This window comes from Rattus norvegicus, chromosome 2 (genome assembly GCF_021556685.1).
Source record: "Rattus norvegicus strain SHRSP/BbbUtx chromosome 2, alternate assembly SHRSP_T2T, whole genome shotgun sequence".
Taxonomy (NCBI): Eukaryota; Metazoa; Chordata; class Mammalia; order Rodentia; family Muridae; genus Rattus; species Rattus norvegicus.
Window position 1 is genome coordinate 126,167,501 of NC_141535.1, and position 19,786 is coordinate 126,187,286.

The window sequence follows — 19,786 nt, forward strand, 5'->3', positions numbered from 1 at the left end:
TATTTCAATAGATGCAGAAAGGGGGTTTGATAAAAATTCTCTTTATAATAAAAACCCTAAAGAGATGATGAACAGAAGAGGAAGATCCCAATAAAGATATCTATGACAAATCCATAGTTAGCATACTAAGTTGGGGAATAAAAGAATTTTCTTCTAAAATAAGAAATGATACCAGAGTGTCAACTTTCTCCCCTTATATTCAATATATTGCTAAAATTCTTAGTTACAGCAACATAAGCAAATGAGATAAATAGAAGAGGAAGGTATCAAATATCCTTATTTGTCCATTGTTTGATTCTATATCAAACACTCTAAACACCTCACCATAAAATTCTTAGATAGGATATAAAATCAGAACACTGAAACCGAAAGCCTCTGTATACAACAATAACAGACATGTTTAGAAAGAAATCAAGAGGCTAAAAACATTCCGATTGTTCCCTAAAACAACAGCAAAACAGAAGAAACTAAACTTTGGAATATACTTAAGGAAGTGAAATACCTTTACAATGGAAATCCTAAAATAATTCAGAAAGAAAGTAGATGTGTGGGATAGTGAATGCCTTTAGTCCCAGCACTAGGGAGGCACAGACAAGCAGATCACTGAGTTCAAGGTAACTTGGTGAAGCAGTGTTTAGAAGAATCAAGTTATGAAGCTGGAGAGATTAAGTCAGTAGTTAATATGTGTACTACTCTTCCAGAGGACTCAAGTTCCATTCTATTTCCAGTTCCACCTCAGGGAGCTACTAGTCACCTGTAAGTACAGCTATGGGAGATCTGATATCTGATTCCATATTTCATTTTTGGAAGGCAAATGTGAGCATGTGTGTGTGCATGCATGTGTGAACATGCACACGTGTGAACACACACACACACACACACACACACACACACACACACACACACACCTTTGAAAAACCCAAGTTGTATTGTAGAAAACTGGTTGCTACTGGAGATAACCAGTTAAGTAGATTGATCCAGTCTCAGAATGACAGATGTCAGATTTTTTTCTCATTTGTGGTTTTTAGTTTTATATAGATACAAAAACCATATAAATATGCATCTCATGAAAACTGAAGCAAAACTGGCCACAGAAACAACAAAGACTCATGGAAGAGGAGAGAAGGAGGAGGTCATGGGAATGCAGAAATATACCTAAGGTAATTGTGTATTTCATAAAAATGGCTTCATATAATACACTACCATGTTATACAGGAATACATATGCAGTGAAAGAAAAATATGAGATAATTTGTGTTTAAAATGTCTTTAGGAGTTATGGGGGTGTTTATTTGTTTATTTGTTCCTGATTTAACTTTGGTACCTGATATCTGTCTAGAAAATTGTGTATTTCTTCCAGATTTTCCAGTACTGTTGAAATCATTGCTACCTGTGAGGTTGGAACCCAGGGTCAGTCCATTTGGGTAGTGGCTTAGTCCTGGGAGCTCTGGTTGCTTGGCATTGTTGTTCATATGGAGTCTCGAGCCCCTTCAAGCTCTTTCAGTTCTTTCTCGATTCCTTCAGTGGGGTCCCGTTCTCAGTTCAGTGGTTTGCTGCTAGCATTCGCCTCTGTATTTGCTGTTTTCTGGCTGTGTCTCTCAGGAGAGATCTACATCCAGTTCCTGACAGCCTGCACTTCTTTGCTTCATCCATCTTATCTAGTTTGGTGGCTGTATATGTATGGGCCACATGTGGGGCAGGCTATGAATGAGCATTCCTTCAGTCTCTGTTCTAAACTTTGCCTCCCTATTCCCTCCCAAGGGTATTCTTGTTGCCTTTTTAAAGAAAGAGTGAAGCATTCGCATTTTGGTCATCCTTCTTGAGTTTCATGTGTTCTGTGCATCTAGGGTAATTCAAGCATTTGGGCTAATAGCTACTTATCAAAGAGTGCATACCATGTGTGTTTTTCTGTGATTGGGTTACCTCACTCAGGATGATATTTTGCAGTTCCATCCATTTGCCTATGAATTTCATAAAGTCAATGTTTTTGATAGCTGAGTAATATTCGATTGTGTAGATGTACCACATTTTCTGTACCCATTCCTCTGTTGAAGGGCATCTGGGTTCTTTCCAGCTCATGGCTATTATAAATAAGGCTGCGAAGAACATAGTGGAGCACATGTCTTTTTTACATGTTGGGGCACCTTTTGGATATATGCCCAAGAGAGGTATAGCTGGATCCTCAGGTAGTACTATGTCCAATTTTCTGAGGAACCTCCAGACTGATTTCCAGAATGGTTGTACCAGTCTGCAATTCCACCAACAGTGGAGGAGTGTTCCTCTTTCTCCACATCCTCGCCAGCATCTGCTGTCACCTGAGTTTTTGAACTTAGCCATTCTCACTGGTGTGAGGTGAAATCTCAGGGTTGTTTTGATTTGCATTTCCCTGATGACTAAAGATGTTGAACATGTCTTTTTTTTTTTTAATTAACTTGAGTATTTCTTATATACATTTCAAGTGTAATTCCCTTTCCCGGTTTCCGGGCAAACATCCCCCTCCCTCCCTCCCCTTCCTTATGGGTGTTCCCCTCCCAACCCTCCCCCCATTGCCGCCCTCCCCCCATAGTCTAGTTCACTGGGGGTTCAGTCTTAGCAGGACCCATGGCTTCCCCTTCCACTGGTGCTCTTACTAGGATATTCATTGCTACCTATGGGGTCAGAGTCCAGGGTCAGTCCATGTATAGTCTTTAGGTAGTGGCTTAGTCCCTGGAAGCTCTGGTTGCTTGATATTGTTGTACTTTTGGGGTCTCCAGCCCCTTCAAGCTCTTCCAGTTCTTTCTCTGATTCCTTCAACGGGGGTCCTATTCTCAGTTCAGTGGTTTGCTGCTGGCATTGGCCTCTGTATTTGCTGTATTCTGGCTGTGTCTCTCAGGAGCGATCTACATCCGGCTCCTGTCGGTCTGCACTTCTTTGCTTCATCCATCTTGTCTAATTGGGTGGCTGTATATGTATGGGCCACATGTGGGGCAGGCTCTGAATGGGTGTTCCTTCAGTCTCTGTTTTAATCTTTGCCTCTCCCTTCCCTGCCAAGGGTATTCTTTTTCCTCATTTAAAGAAGGAGTGAAGCATTCACATTTTGATCATCCGTCTTGAGTTTCGTTTGTTCTAGGGATCTAGGGTAATTCAAGCATTTGGGCTAATAGCCACTTATCAGTGAGTGCATACCATGTATGTCTTTCTGTGATTGGGTTAGCTCACTCAGGATGATATTTTCCAGTTCCAACCATTTGCCTACGAATTTTATAAACTCGTTGTTTTTGATAGCTGAGTAATATTCCATTGTGTAGATGTACCACATTTTCTGTATCCATTCCTCTGTTGAAGGGCATCTGGGTTCTTTCCAGTTTCTGGCTATTATAAATAAGGCTGCGATGAACATAGTGGAGCACGTGTCTCTTTTATATGTTGAGGCATCTTTTGGGTATATGCCCAAGAGAGGTATAGCTGGATCCTCAGGCAGTTCAATGTTAAATTTTCTGAGGAACCTCCAGACTGATTTCCAGAATGGTTTTACCAGTCTGCAATCCCACCAACAATGGAGGAGTGTTCTTCTTTCTCCACATCCTCGCCAGCATCTGCTGTCACCTGAGTTTTTGATCTTAGCCATTCTCACTGGTGTGAGGTGAAATCTCAGGGTTCTTTTGACTTGCATTTCCCTTATGACTAAAAATGTTGAACATTTCTTTAGGTGTTTCTCAGCCATTCGGCATTCCTCAGCTGTGAATTCTTTGTTTAGCTCTGGACCCCATTTTTTAATAGGGTTATTTGTTTCCCTGCGGTCTAACTTCTTGAGTTCTTTGTATATTTTGGATATAAGGCCTCTATCTGTTGTAGGATTGGTAAAGATCTTTTCCCAATCTATTGGTTGCCGTTTTGTCCTAACCACAGTGTCCTTTGCCTTACAGAAGCTTTGCAGTTTTATGAGATCCCATTTGTCGATTCTTGATCTTAGAGCATAAGCCATTGGTGTTTTGTTCAGGAAATTTTTTCCAGTGCCCATGTGTTCCAGATGCTTCCCTAGTTTTTCTTCTAGTAGTTTGAGTGTGTCTGGTTTGATGTGGAGGTTCTTGATCCACTTGGACTTAAGCTTTGTACAGGGTGATAAGCATGGATCGATCTGCATTCTTCTACATGTTGCCCTCCAGTTGAACCAGCACCATTTGCTGAAAATGCTATCTTTTTTCCATTGGATGGTTTTGGCTCCTTTGTCAAAAATCAAGTGCCCATAGGTGTGTGGGTTCATTTCTGGGTCTTCAGTTCTATTCCATTGGTCTATCTGTCTGTCTCTGTACCAATACCATGCAGTTTTTATCACTATTGCTCTGTAATACTGCTTGAGTTCAGGGATAGTGATTCCCCCTGAAGTCCTTTTATTGTTGAGGATAGCTTTAGCTATCCTGGGTTTTTTGTTATTCCAGATGAATTTGCAAATTGTTCTGTCTAACTCTTTGAAGAATTGGATTGGTATTTTGATGGGGATTGCATTGAATCTGTAGATCGCTTTTGGTAAAATGGCCATTTTTACTATATTAATCCTGCCAATCCATGAGCATGGGAGATCTTTCCATCTTCTGATGTCTTCTTCAATTTCTTTCTTCAGTGTCTTGAATTTCTTATTGTACAGATCTTTTACTTGCTTGGTTAAAGTCACACCGAGGTACTTTATATTATTTGGGTCTATTATGAAGGGTGTCGTTTCCCTAATTTCTTTCTCGGCTAGTTTCTCTTTTGTGTAGAGGAAGGCTACTGATTTATTTGAGTTAATTTTATACCCAGCCACTTTGCTGAAGTTGTTTATCAGCTTTAGTAGTTCTCTGGTGGAACTTTTGGGATCACTTAAATATACTATCATGTCATCTGCAAATAGTGATATTTTGACCTCTTCTTTTCTGATCTGTATCCCCTTGATCTCCTTTTGTTGTCTGATTGCTCTGGCTAGAACTTCAAGAACTATATTGAATAAGTAGGGAGAGAGTGGGCAGCCTTGTCTAGTCCCTGATTTTAGTGGGATTGCTTCAAGTTTCTCTCCATTTAGTTTAATGTTAGCAACTGGTTTGCTGTATATGGCTTTTACTATGTTTAGGTATGGGCCTTGAATTCCTATTCTTTCCAGGACTTTTATCATGAAGGGGTGTTGAATTTTGTCAAATGCTTTCTCAGCATCTAATGAAATGATCATGTGGTTCTGTTCTTTCAGTTTGTTTATATAATGGATCACGTTGCTGGTTTTCCGTATATTAAACCATCCCTGCATGCCTGGGCTGAAGCCTACTTGATCACGGTCGATGATTGTTTTGATGTGCTCTTGAATTCGGTTTGCCAGAATTTTGTTGAGTATTTTTGCGTCGATATTCGTAAGGGAAATTGGTCTGAAGTTCTCTTTCTTTGTTGTGTCTTTGTGTGGTTTAGGTATAAGGGTAATTGTGGCTTCGTAGAAGGAATTCGGTAGGGCTCCATCTGTTTCAATTTTGTGGAATAGTTTGGATAATATTGGTATGAGGTCTTCTATGAAGGTTTGATAGAATTCTGCACTAAACCCGTCTGGACCTGGGCTCTTTTTGGTTGGGAGACCTTTAATGACTGCTTCTATTTCCTTAGGAGTTATGGGGTTGTTTAACTGGTTTATCTGTTCCTGATTTAACTTCGATACCTGGTATCTGTCTAGGAAATTGTCCATTTCCTGAAGATTTTCAACTTTTGTTGAATATAGGTTTTTATAGTAAGATCTGATGATTTTTTGAATTTCTTCTGAATCTGTAGTTATGTCTCCCTTTTCATTTCTGATTTTGTTAATTTGGACGCACTCTCTGTGTCCTCTCGTTAGTCTGGCTAAGGGTTTATCTATCTTGTTGATTTTCTCAAAGAACCAACTTTTGGTTCTGTTGATTCTTTCTATGGTCCTTTTTGTTTCTACTTGGTTGATTTCAGCTCTGAGTTTGATTATTTCCTGCCTTCTACTCCTCCTGGGTGTATTTGCTTCTTTTTGTTCTAGAGCTTTTAGGTGTGCTGTCAAGCTGCTGGCATATGCTCTTTCCTGTTTCTTTCTGCAGGCACTCAGCGCTATGAGTTTTCCTCTTAGCACAGCTTTCATTGTGTCCCATAAGTTTGGGTATGTTGTACCTTCATTTTCATTAAATTCTAAAAAGTCTTTAATTTCTTTCTTTATTTCTTCCTTGACCAGGTTATCATTGAGTAGAGCATTGCTCAATTTCCACGTATATGTGGGCATTCTTCCCTTATTGTTACTGAAGACCAGTTTTAGGCCGTGGTGGTCCGATAGCACGCATGGGATTATTTCTATCTTTCTGTACCTGTTGAGGCCCGTTTTTTGACCAATTATATGGTCATTTTTGGAGAAAGTACCATGAGGAGCTGAGAAGAAGGTATATCCTTTTGCTTTAGGATAGAATGTTCTATAAATATCCGTTAAGTCCATTTGGCTCATGACTTCTCTTAGTCTGTCGACATCACTGTTTAATTTCTGTTTCCATGATCTGTCCATTGATGAGAGTGGGGTGTTGAAATCTCCCACTATTATTGTGTGAGGTGCAATGTGTGTTTTGAGCTTAATAAGGTTTCTTTTACGTATGTAGGTGCCCTTGTATTTGGGGCATAGATATTTAGGATTGAGAGTTCATCTTGGTGGATTTTTCCTTTGATGAATATGAAGTGTCCTTCCTTATCTTTTTTGATGACTTTTAATTGAAAATTGATTTTATGTGATATTAGAATGGCTACTCCAGCTTGCTTCTTCCGACCATTTGCTTGGAAAGTTGTTTTCCAGCCTTTCACTCTGAGGTAGTGTCTGTCTGTAGTGTGTTTTTCCTGTAGGCAGCAGAATGCAGGGTCCTCGTTGTGTATCCAGTTTGTTAATCTATGTCTTTTTATTGGGGAGTTGAGGCCATTGATGTTGAGAGATATTAAGGAATAGTGATTATTGCTTCCTGTTATGTTCATATTTGGATGTGAGGTTATGTTTGTGTGCTTTTCTTCTCTTTGTTTTGTTGCCAAGATGATTAGTTTCTTGCTTCTTCTAGGGTATAGCTTGCCTCCTTATGTTTTGCTTTACCCTTTATTATCCTTTGTAGTGCTGGATTTGTAGAAAGATATTGTGTAAATTTGGTTTTGTCATGGAATATCTTGGTTTCTCCATCTATGTTAATTGAGAGTTTTGCTGGATACAGTAACCTGGGCTGGCATTTGTGTTCTCCTAGAGTCTGTATGACATCTGTCCAGGATCTTCTGGCCTTCATAGTTTCTGGCGAGAAGTCTGGTGTGATTCTGATAGGTCTGCCTTTATATGTTACTTGACCTTTTTCCCTTACTGCTTTTAATATTCTTTCTTTATTTTGTGCGTTTGGTGTTTTGACTATTATGTGACGGGAGGTGTTTCTTTTCTGGTCCAATCTATTTGGAGTTCTGTAGGCTTCTTGTATGTCTATGGGTATCTCTTTTTTTAGGTTAGGGAAGTTTTCTTCTATGATTTTGTTGAAGATATTTACTGGTCCTTTGAGCTGGGAGTCTTCACTCTCTTCTATACCTATTATCCTTAGGTTTGATCTTCTCATTGAGTCCTGGATTTCCTGTATGTTTTGGACCAGTAGCTTTTTCTGCTTTACATTATCTTTGACAGTTGAGTCAATGATTTCTATGGAATCTTCTGCTCCTGAGATTCTCTCTTCCATCTCTTGTATTCTGTTGGTGAAGCTTGTATCTACAGCTCCTTGTCTCTTCTTTTGGTTTTCTATATCCAGGGTTGTTTCCATGTGTTCTTTCTTGATTGCTTCTATTTCCATTTTTAATTCCTTCAACTGTTTGATTGTGTTTTCCTGGAATTCTTTCAGGGATTTTTGTGTCTCCTCTCTATGGGCTTCTACTTTTACTATCATATCATCTGCAAATAGTGATATTTTGACTTCTTCTTTTCCAATCTGTATCCCTTTGATCTCCTTTTGTTGTCTGATTGCTCTTACTAGAACTTCAAGAACTATATTGAATAAATAAGAAGAGAGTGAGCAGCCTTGTTCAGTCCCTGATTTTAGTGGGATCACTTCAAGTTTCTCTCCATTTAGTTTAATGTTAGCAACTGGTTTGCTGTATATGGATTTTACTATGTTTAGGTATGGGCCTTGAATTCCTATTCTTTCCAGGACTTTTATCATGAAGGGTTGTTGAATTTTGTCAAATGGTTTCTCAGCATCTAATGAAGTGATCATGTGGTTTTTAATCTTTCAGTTTGTTTATATAGTGGATTACGTTGATGGTTTTCTGTATATTAAACCATCCCTGCATGCCTGGGATGAAGCCTACTTGATCATGATGGATAATTGTTTTGATGTGCTCTTGGATTCGGTTTGCAAGAATTTTATTGTGTAAATTGCATTAATATTCATAAAGGAAATTAGTCTGAAGTTCTTTTTGTTGGGTCTTTGTGTGGTTTAGTTATAAGGGTAATTGTGGCTTCATAGATGGAATTTGGTAGCGCTCCATCTGTTTCAATTTTGTGGAATAGTTTGGATAATATTGGTATGAGGTCTTCTATGAAGGTCTGATAGAATTCTGCACTGAACCCATCTTGACCTGGGCTCTTTTTGGTTGGGAGACCTTTAATGACTGCTTCTATTTCTTTAGGATTTATGGGGTTCTTTAAATGCTTTATCTGATCCTGATTTAACTTTGGTACCTGGTACCTCTCTAGGAAATATTCCATTTCCTGCACATTTCCAAGCTTTGTTGAATATAGGCTTTTGTAGTAGGATCTGATGATTTTTTGAATTTCTTGTGATTCTGTAGTTATGTCTCCCTTTTCATTTCTGATTTTGTTCATTTGGACACACTCTCTGTGTCCAAGTTCTGGGGTCACTGAATTGATGTGCTATAAAGCAGTTTAGAACATATTTTACAGACTATGCAACTTGCTTGTAACTGCTGAGCAAGGTACCCTAAGAAACTTGCACATACTATTTTATGTTGTCTTCAACTTGGAAAGAAATATCTTTCTACTTATTTTGCACCTGAGGAAACTGAACATAGTAAATGACAGGTCAGTGATTTGAACACAGATTCTCTCTCAACAAGAAGCCAACAGTCTTAACCACATGACTGTTCTTCCTCTGTCCAGAGCATTGGGACTTAAGAAGAAAGGCTCAATAAATGATTACTGAATAAAAGTATTTCTATTTATATTGTTATGGTGGCTTTGTGCTAAGTAGTGGAAATGACACAAAGATGGGTGAGCTATAGTTCTTTATCTTATTTGCTTTGATTATGCTTACTAATATACTGGAGAGAGCTATTAACTATCTTGCTTACAAAGTGACAGGATCCAGGGCATAAATATGAGCATTGCAAAAATCAACTGACAGCCTGTTATAAATTGGGATAGTAAAATTACTTCATGAGTATAACAAGAATCAATCACAAAGTCTAAAACTGCTTTTATAAATGACGAATGAAAGGAATTTTCAATTTTAATTAAATTAATCTTAAAGTCATAAAACATAATGTTAATTTCTGTATTCTGAATATCAATCTTAATCTCTAAATTCTTTTTGTTTACTTTTTTCAAAGAATGAGACCTTTTGAGATTTTTTTACTTTATAAAACCTATAGCATTTTTCTAGACATTCTTATTTTCTAGTAATTTTTTTCCTTGATTCTAAATGGCTTAGTTCTAAAAATTATCCATCCTTTACTTCCCTTTGCTGTCTCTTTGTTTTTTGTGTTTAATTCTCTATGTAGTAATTTATTTCTTGCGTGCCTTCCAGCAATCTCTGCCAACTTTCTTTTACCCATTTGGCATACAATCAAAAACATCAGACATAGAAGAGACTTTTAGAGCCCTACTTGAACTTTAATTCAGTTAACACCCTATCTTTGCCGCCAGAGAAGTGAATTTCCCAGCTTTCATTTGGAGCTTTACTGCTTACAAATACGTTTCTAGAAATCAAATTCCTACATAAACTTGAAACTTACTTTTATATACTTACTAGCTGTCTGACCCAGTTTTGCCTTTTATATTAGCAGAACAATTTTATTTTTTATCTAGTCTCTTCACAACTGACCTTTTTCTAGCCAGATATTTTTATGCCAAAACACCACAATATATGGATACTAAATATTTGAATCCTAAGTAAATACCTAAAATATGTATATAGATACTATCTATTCATCAGTTTAAGGAATTTTAAAAGTTGGGTCAAGTGCTGTATTGAATGATTACTTTGTGACAGTTATTATGAGTAAACACATAAGAAAATATAACAGGCAAAGTATTAAAAGTTTGCAATTTAACTTTCTTTTAAAATTTTTTATTCTTTACATTTATTACATCCTGATCACAGTTTTCCCCACCTCCACACCTCCTAGTTCCCACCCTTATTCCCCACGTTGTCTTTCCCCCAGATTCCCTCCTTCTTAGTTTCCCTTAAACAACAAAACAAAAGCAAAAGCAAAAACAAAAACAAAAACAAAAACAAAGCCAGGACTCTCAGAGAATCAACTGAGCATGGCATAACAAGTTACATTACGACTAGACATCTTCTCTCATATCAAGGCTGGATGAGGCCAGGCAGTAGAAGGATAAGAGTCATAAGAGCAGACAAAAGCATCAGAAATACCACCCCATTCCCACTGTTAGGAAGCCCAAAGGAATACCAAGCTTACAACTATAACATATATCCAGATGATCTAGCTATAGACCCATACAGGGTCCATGATTGTCACTTGAGTCTCTGTGAACCCCTGTGAGCCCTGCTTAGTTATTCTGTGGGTTCTCATGTGGTGTTCTCAACCCCTCTGGCTCCTATTATCCTTCCTTGCTCTCTGTAGACTGTTTTTGCTGGACTCACCTAGTCTTTGGCTGTGGGTCTTTACATCTGCTCCCACCAGTTGTTAGACAATGCCTCTCTGATGACATTTGGGCTAGGGACTTATAGAAGAATATCATTAGGAATCATTTCATAGTTTTCCCTAGTCTTATTTGGTGTATGCTGGGTATCTGAGCTACCCTGCCTCTGGTTCCTGGCCAGTCACACAGTGTCAGACATAGGATCCTAGTCATTGTGTATAACTCAAATTAGACCAGTTATTGGTTGGCCACTCCTGTAAGTTATGAGCCACCAGTACTCCAGCTCATTTTGTAGGCAGGACAGACTATGGGTGGAAGGTTTTGTGGATGTATTGATGTCCTGGTGTCACTTCTGCAAGCTTTGACTGGCTAAGATGGCTAGTTCCAGCTCTGAAGCCCCCATCACTAGAAGATTTCAGTAGTCACTTTCATAGATTCCAGGGAATTTTCACTGTACTTAGTTGCTATATTTTCCCCCAATATCCAGTGACCTCAAGCTCTTACTTTGATTATTTTGTACCAACTGCTCCTCTTGCGTGTGTTTGCTTCTTTCTGGTGTAGCGCTTTTAGCTGCATTTTTAAGTTGGTAGTATGAAAGCTCTCCAGGTTCTTTATACAAGCTCTTAGTGGTATGAACTTTCTCCTTAGCACCACTTTCATCATGTCCTGTAACTTCGGGTACATTGTACATTCATTTTCATTGAATCCTAGGAAGTCTTTAATTTCTTTATTTGTGCCTTGACCCAGTAATCATTCAGTAGAGCGTTATCTACTTTACACGAGTGTCTTAGAGTTTTATTGCTGTGAAGAGACACCATGACATGGCAACTCTTTTAAAGGAAAAGATTTAATTGGAACTGGCTTACAGTTTCAGAGGTTCAGTACATTATCATCATGGTAGGAAGCATGGCATTATGTGGGCAGACTTGTTGCTGAAGGAGTTGAGAGTTCTACATCTTGATCCAAAGGCATCCAGGAAGAAACTGTCTTCCATAGGTAGTTAGGAGGAGGGTCTCTTCTGCCCTGTGTGGAGCTTAAGTATAGGACCCCAAAACCCACTCACTCAGTGATGCACTTCCTCCAAAAAGGCTACACCTATTCCAACCTCTGAGTAGTGCTTCTTCCAATGGTCCAAGCATATTCAACCCACCACAATGAGTATGATGCTTTTTTGTTGTTTCTTTTGTTGAAATCTGGCTTTAATCTGTGGATGTATGAGAGAATACAATGGGTTATTTCAATTTTCTTGATCTATTGAGACTTACTTTGTAGTCAAATATGTGGTCAATTTTGGAGAAAGTTCCATGAGGTACTGAGAAAAAGGTATACAGTTTTTAATGTAATTTTATTTTTCTTGGATATTTTATGTATTTATATATTAAATATTATCCCCTTCCCCCTCTACTTTATCCCCTCCCCTTGCTTCTATGAGGATGCTCCCATTCCCACCCACCCACTCCAACCTTAACGCCCTGATATTACCCTACACTAGGGAAGCAAGCTTTCACAGGACCAAGGTCTTTTCCTCCTATTGATGCTGGATAATGATATCCTCTGCTACATATGTTGTTGGAGTCATGGGTCCCTCCATGTGTACTCATTGGTTGGTGGTTTAGTCCATGGGAGCTCTGGTGGGGTTTGGTTGTTTGATATTGTTGTTCTTCCTTATGGTGATGCAAACCCCTTCAGCTTCTTCAGTCTTTTCTCTAACTCTTCCATTGGGATTCCCTTGTTAAGTCCAATGGTTAGCTGCAAGCATCCTCATATGTATTAGTAGGGCTCTGGCAGAGCCTCTCAGGGGCATACATTCCTGGCTCCTGTCAGCAAGCACTTCTTGGCATCAGCAATAGTGACTGCGTTTGGTGGCAGCATATGGAATGGATCCCCAGGTGAAGCAGTCTCTGGATGACCTTTTCTTTTGTCCCTGCTCCACTCTTTGTCCTTGTATTTCCTCCTGTGAGTATTTTGTTCTTCTAAGAAGGAATGAAACATTCACAGTTTGGTCTTTCTTCTTCTTGGGCTTCATATAATATGTGATTTTTTCCTTGGTATTCCAAACTTTTGGGCTAATATCCACTTACTAGTGAGTGCATACCATGTGTATTTTTTGTGATTATGTTACCTCACTCAGGATAATATTTCTGAGTTCCATCCATTTGCTATGAATTTCATGAAGTCATTGCTTTTAATAGCTGAGTAGTACTCCATTGTGTAAATGTACCATATTTTCTGTATCCATTCCTCTGTTGAAGGGTATCTGGGTTCTTTCCACCTTCTGATTATTATAAATAAGGCTGCTATGAACATAGTGGAGCATGTGACCTTGTTAAATGTTGGAGCATTTTTTTGTGTATATGCCCAGGGGTCCTCAGGTAGTGCAATGTCCAATTCTCTGAGGAAACTCCAGACTGATTTCCAGAGTGGTTGTACCAGTTTGCAATCCCACCAACAAATGGAGGAGTGTTCATCTTTCTACATATCCTCGCCAGCATGTGTTGTCACTTGAGTTTTTGATCTTAGCCATTCTGACTGGTGTGAGATGGAATCCCAGGGTTGTTTTGATTGCATTTCCCTGATGACTAAGGATGTTGAACATTTCTTTAGGTGCTTCTCAGCCATTGGGTATTCCTCAGTTGAGAATTATTTGTTTAGCTCTGTACCATATTTTTAAATAGGATTATTTGATTCTCTGGAGTCTAATTTCTTGGGGTCTTTGTATATATTACATATTAGCCCTCTTTTGGATGTGGGATTGGTAAAGACTTTTCTCAATCTGTTGCTTGCCATTTTGTCCTATTGACAGTGTCCTTTGCCTCACAGAAGCTTTGCTATTATATGATTTCCCATTTGTTGATTCTTGATGTTAGTGCATAAGCCATTGGTGTTCTGTTCAGAAAAATTTCCCCTGTGTCTATGTGTTTGGGGCTTTCCCCCACTTTTTCTTCTATTAGTTTCAGTGTATCTGGTTTGATGTGGAGGTCTTTGATTCACATGGCCTTAAGCTTTTTACAGGGTGATAAGCATGGATCGATCTGCATTCTTCTACATGCTGACCTCTAGTTGAAACAGCACCATTTGTTGAAAATTCTGTGTTTTTTCTATTGGATAGTTTACCTCCTTTTTTAAATATCAAGTGACCATAGGTGTGTGAGTTCATTTCTGGGTTTTCAACTCTATTCCATTGATATACCTGCCTGTCTCTATACCAATAACTTAGTTTTTATCACGATTGCTCTGTAATACAGCTTGAGGTCAAAGATGGTTATTACCCCAGAAATTAATTTATTGTTGAGAATAGTTTTCTCTATCCTGGGTTTTCTGCTTTTCCAAATGAATCTGCAAATTCCCCTTTCTAATTCTTCGAAGAATTGAGTTGGAATTTTGATGGGGATTACATTGAATCTGTAGATTGCTTTCGGAATGATGGGCATTTTTATTATATTAATCCTGCCAATCCATGAGCGTGGAGGATCTCTCCATTTTCTGAGATCTTTTTCGATCTCTTTCTTCAGAGACTTGACGTTCTTGTCTTACAGATCTTTCCCTTCCTTGGTTAGAGTCACACCAATGTATTTTATATCATTTGTGGCTATTGTGAAGGGTTCATTTCCCTAGTTTCCTTCTCTGCCTGTTTATCCTTTAAGTAGAGGAAGGCTACTGATTTGAGTTAATTTTATAACCAGCCACTTGCTGAAGTTGTTTATCAGCCCTAGGAGTTCTCTGGTGGAACTTTTGGGCTTACTTATGTATACGATCATATCATCTGCAAATAGTGATATTTTGACTTCTTCCTTTTCAATTTGTATCCCTTTGACATCTTTTTGTTGTGTAATTGCTCTGACTGGGATTTCAAGTACTGTATTGATAAGGTAGGGAGAGAGTGGACAGCCTTGTATATTCCATGATTTAGTTGGATTGCTTCAAGTTTCTCTCCATTTAGTTTGATGTTGGCTACTGGTTTTCTGTATATCGCTTTTACTGTATTTAGGTATGGGCCTTGAACTCCTGATCTTTTCAAGACTTTTATTATGAAAGGGTGGTGAGTTTTGTCAAATGTTTTCTCAGTATCTTATGATATGATTAGGTGTTTTTTCCTTGAGTTTGCTTATACTGTGGATTACATTGGGGGATTTCTGTATATTGAACCATTTTTGCAACCCTGGGATGAAGCCAACTTGATCATGATGGATGATTGTTTTGATGTGTTCTTGGATTTGGTTTACAAGAAATTTATTGAGTATTTTTGCATTGATATTAATGAACAAAATTGGTTTGAAGTTCTCTTTCTTTGTAGGGTTTTTGTGTGGTTTAGGTATAAACATAATTGTGGTTTCAAAGAACAAATTGGGTAGTGCTCCTTCAGTTTCTATTTTGTGGAATCATTTGAAGAGTATTGGTATTAGGTCTTCCTAAACTAAACCCATCTGGTCCTGGGCTTTTTTGTTTGGGAAAGTTTTAATGACTGCTCCTATTTCTGTAGGGATTATGGGACTATTTAGATGGTTTATCTATTCCTGATTTAACTTTTGTACCTGGTATCTATTTAGAAAATTGCCCATTTCATCCAGATTTTCCAGTTTTGTTGAATATTGGCTTTTCTCATAGGATGTTATAATTTTTTAAATTTCCTCAGATTCTGTTGTTATGTTTCCCTTTTCATTTCTGATTTTATTGATTTGTATACTGTCTCTTTGCCCTCTGGCTAATACGGCTAAGGGTTTATCTATCTTGTTGATTTTCTCAAAGAACCAGCTCCTGGTTTTGTTGATTCTTTGTATAGTTCTTTTTGTTTCTACTTTGTTGATTTCAGCTCTGAGTTGATTGTTTCCTACTGTCTGCTCCTCTTGGGTGAATTTGCTTTTTTTGTTCTAAAGCTTTCAGGTGTGCTGTCAAGCTCTTAGTGTATGCTCTCTCTAATGTCTTTTTGGAGGCACTCAGAGCAATGAGTTCTTCTCTTAGCACTGCTTTCAGTGTATCCCATAAGTTTGAGTATGTAGTGCCTTCATTAAAATGTCTTTAATTTATTTATTTTTTCCTTGACTAAGTTGTTTTAGAGTAGAGCGCTGTTCAGGTTCCATGTGTATGTGGACTTTCTGAAGTTTTCTCTTGTTATTTAAGACTAGTCTTAGTCTATATTGATATGGTATAATGCATCAGGTTATTTCAATCTCCTTGTATCTATTGAGGTCTGCTTTATGACTAATTATATGGTCAGTTTTGTGGAAGGTACCATGAGGTGCTGAGAGGAAGGTATATGCTTTTGTTTTAGGATGAAATGTTCTACAGATATTTGTTAAGCGCATTTGGTTCATAACTTCTGCTAGTTTCACTGTGTCTCTATTTAGTTTCTGTTTCTATGATGTATCCATTGATGAGAGTGGGGTGTTGAAGTCTCCTATTATTATTGTTTTTGGTGCAATGTATGCTTTGAGCTTTAGTAAAATTTCTTTTATGAATGTGGCTGCCCTTGCATTTGGAGCATAGATGTTCAGAATTGAAAGTTCTTCTTGGTAGATTTTTTTCCCTTGATGATATAAAGTGCCCCTCCTTATCTTTTTTGATAAGAGAATTGATTTTTATTTCATATTAGAATGATTGCTCCATCTTGTTTCTTGGGACCATTTGCTTGGAAAAAAATTTCCCAGCCTTTTACTCTTAGGTAGTTTTTTCTTTGTCACTGAGGTGCATTTCCTGTATGCAGCAAAATGCTGGGTCCTGTTTATGTATCCAGTTTGTTAGTCTATATCTTTTTATTGGGGGAATTGAGTTCATTGATGTTAAAAAATATTAAGGAATAGTGAATGTTTCCTGTTGTTTTTGTTGTTAGAGGTGGAATTATGTATGTGCAGCTATCTTTTTTGGTGGGGAGGTTGTTGCAAGAAGATTACTTTCTTGCTTTCTTTAGGGTGTGGGTTCCTTCCTTGCATTGGAGTTTTCCATCTATTATCCTGTGTAGGGCTTTTGTGGATTTGTGGAAAGATATTGTGTAAATTTGTTCTTGTCATGACTATCTTGGTTTCTCCATCTATGGTAAACTGAGAGTTTTGCTGCATATAGTAGTCTGGACTGGCATTTGTGTTCTCTTTGGGTCTGTATGACATGTCTCCAGGATGTTCTAGCTTTTATAGTCTCTGTTGAGAAGTCTGGTGTAATTCTGATAGGTCTATCTTTATATGTTCCTTGACCTTTTCCCCTTACTGCTTTTAATATTCTTTCTTTGTTTTGTGTATTTGGTATTTTGACTATTATGTGATGGGAGAAATGTCCTTCTGGTCCCATCTATTTGGAGTTCTGTAGGCTTCTTGTATGTTCATGGACACCTCTTTCTTAAGATTAGAGAAATTTTCTTCTCTAATTTTGTTGAAGATATTTACTGGCCCTTTAAGTTGGGAATCTTTGCTCTCTTCTATACCTAGTATTTTTAGGTTTGCTCTTCTCATTGTGTCCTGGATTTCCTGGATGTTTTGGGTTAGGAGCCTTTTGATTTTTGCATTTTCTTTGACTATTGTGTCAATGTTTTCTATGGAATCTTCTCCCGCTAAGATTCTCTCCTCAATCTCTTGTATTCTGTTAGTGATGCTTGTGTCTATACGTCCTGAACTCTTTCCTAGGTTTTCTATCTTCAGGGTTGTCTCCCTTTATGATTTCTTTATTGTTTCTATTTCCACTTTTAGATCCTGGATGGCTTTGTTCAATTCCTTACCTGAGGGTTGACTTTATATCTGTGATCACTAACCTGTAAATCTTACAGTACAATGTAAGTACTATTATGGCAATGTGGTAGATTGTAGAAAATTAATAAGGCCTAGATGTTTGGTGTAACAGAATAACAGGGATCAGAAGAAGAAAATAATCTTAGGAAAATTCTAAAGTTGGACTTAATGATTGTCATTAGGCGATTGAATTTCCTAAATTTGTATTGCCCAGTAGAAATTTCTATTACAATGGAAAGCATTCTGTATATGCTCTGTATGATATGCTAGTCACTAGTCATAAATGGATTTTGAATAGTTGGAATATAGCTAGTAAAACTGATGAGCTGAATTTCAACTTTATTTAATTTTGATTAGTTCATTTTAAATAGCCAACTAAGCTAGTGGCTATCAGATTGGACAGTGGTTTCCAAAGAAGGCATCATACACATGCTGTGGAGACATGTTAAATTTTCTCTTAAATATAGTTGTTAGCTCATTTGTGTTTGTGAAGATATAAGTGTAACCAATGTTTCAGTTATGAAAAAGGATGACAGAAATGTATTAGAGAACTGATATATATGTATTGTTACACATATAAAATGTATATGTGTAAATATATTTGTATATTTATATAATAAAATAAAAAGAAAAATTCACTTACACTAAGCTATCTCATGTACATATGGTCATATAAGTATATCTAACTTTGATATAACCAGTATATACATTAATATATGTAAATATGGTATATGTATATAGTATATATAATTATATAGTCTGACTTTAATATATAATGTGTTTGTATATTTAATGTATTATTAAATTTGATAAGAAGCAATACATGTTCAAAAGTCAGCTCCGGGATATGTGACTAATGAAAATTAATAAGCATTTTCGAAGTGTGTTGATTTTATGCACATCTATCATTGTCTATCAATAAAGGTGAAATCAGAGTAATTATGATAGAAGAAATGACAGAGGGGGTGGTAAAAAGGAAGACTCATGTCGCCAGTGCTTGGGCCTTTGGGAAATGGGTTAGTGATGAATGCTGTGATGTGAGGATAATAAAATAAACCTGAATTTTATCTTTTTGAATTTAAACTGGCTTTGACAAATTAGTGCTTAATGTTACTAATGGGAATTTGTTTAATATAGTACTTAAATAATGGAAATATAATAGTTAACAATAGATATACTTTTAAAGTGCATCTATTATAATCAGAATAGATTTTCCACAGGAATTATGATGAACATTAAGCTCACCATTAAATATAAGCTCTATTGCTTATTTTCTGTGTGATTTTTGGAATAGGGACCTAATCTTTCTGCATGCAGTATCATTACTGAAATTAGAAAAAAATTAAACCACTCAATTCAAAGATTTTCAGAGAAGATGAAATAATGTAGTGAATGTCAGGCACTAAGTATATTTAATACATCAAGTAAGTCTTCAAATGGTAGGTACTATTAAATATTGATGAAAATACTTATAAATAACAAGAAACAGAGCATTTCAAACCCCTCATGGTGGGTTTTAGGAACAATGATGAAAATATAATGAGGACAATGCAAAGGCATTTAGGAGATGCTAGTACAATACAGGCCACATGGAAGGTTGGAGAGGCCCCATGGAAAAGTGTTAAACTCCCAGATTGGAAATAAGGAGATCGCTAAAGAAGATGTAAATTGAATGGTCATAGATCATTTCAGGAAAATTATTTAAGTGGAGAAAATTAGTTAAAAGTGCACTTTCTGGAAGTGCAATGTAACCTGAGTTGGTGTGAAGCAGGCCTAGAGAACCTGGTTGGCTGTTGAATGCTCACATGTTCTTAAGTTTTGTTGAGAAAATGGAGGTTTTACATGCAAAGCTGTAGACTCCATAAAAGGCTTATCTCTGTGCTTTTTGACACCTTATAATATTACAGTGTATGGAAAACACAATCCCTGTGTTCATGGGAAGTGCTCACAAGATTCTGCAAGACAAACAAAGCCAGAAATATATAGGATGTGCTGGAAGAAGCCTGATTGTAATAGCAAAACCAGGGAGTCCCTATACACTGGGCCACGGGAAAGTAGCATATAGATAGCAAGGAGACCATATCCTACTGGAATGTTCCTGTTTAATCCCAATCTATAATAATATCAAATAAACCAGACACATTCCAGCTGCCGATGGCATCAGGCGCCACTCATAAAGCTCCACTTTTGAAACTGTGGAAAAAACAGCCTGATTGCTTAAGGAC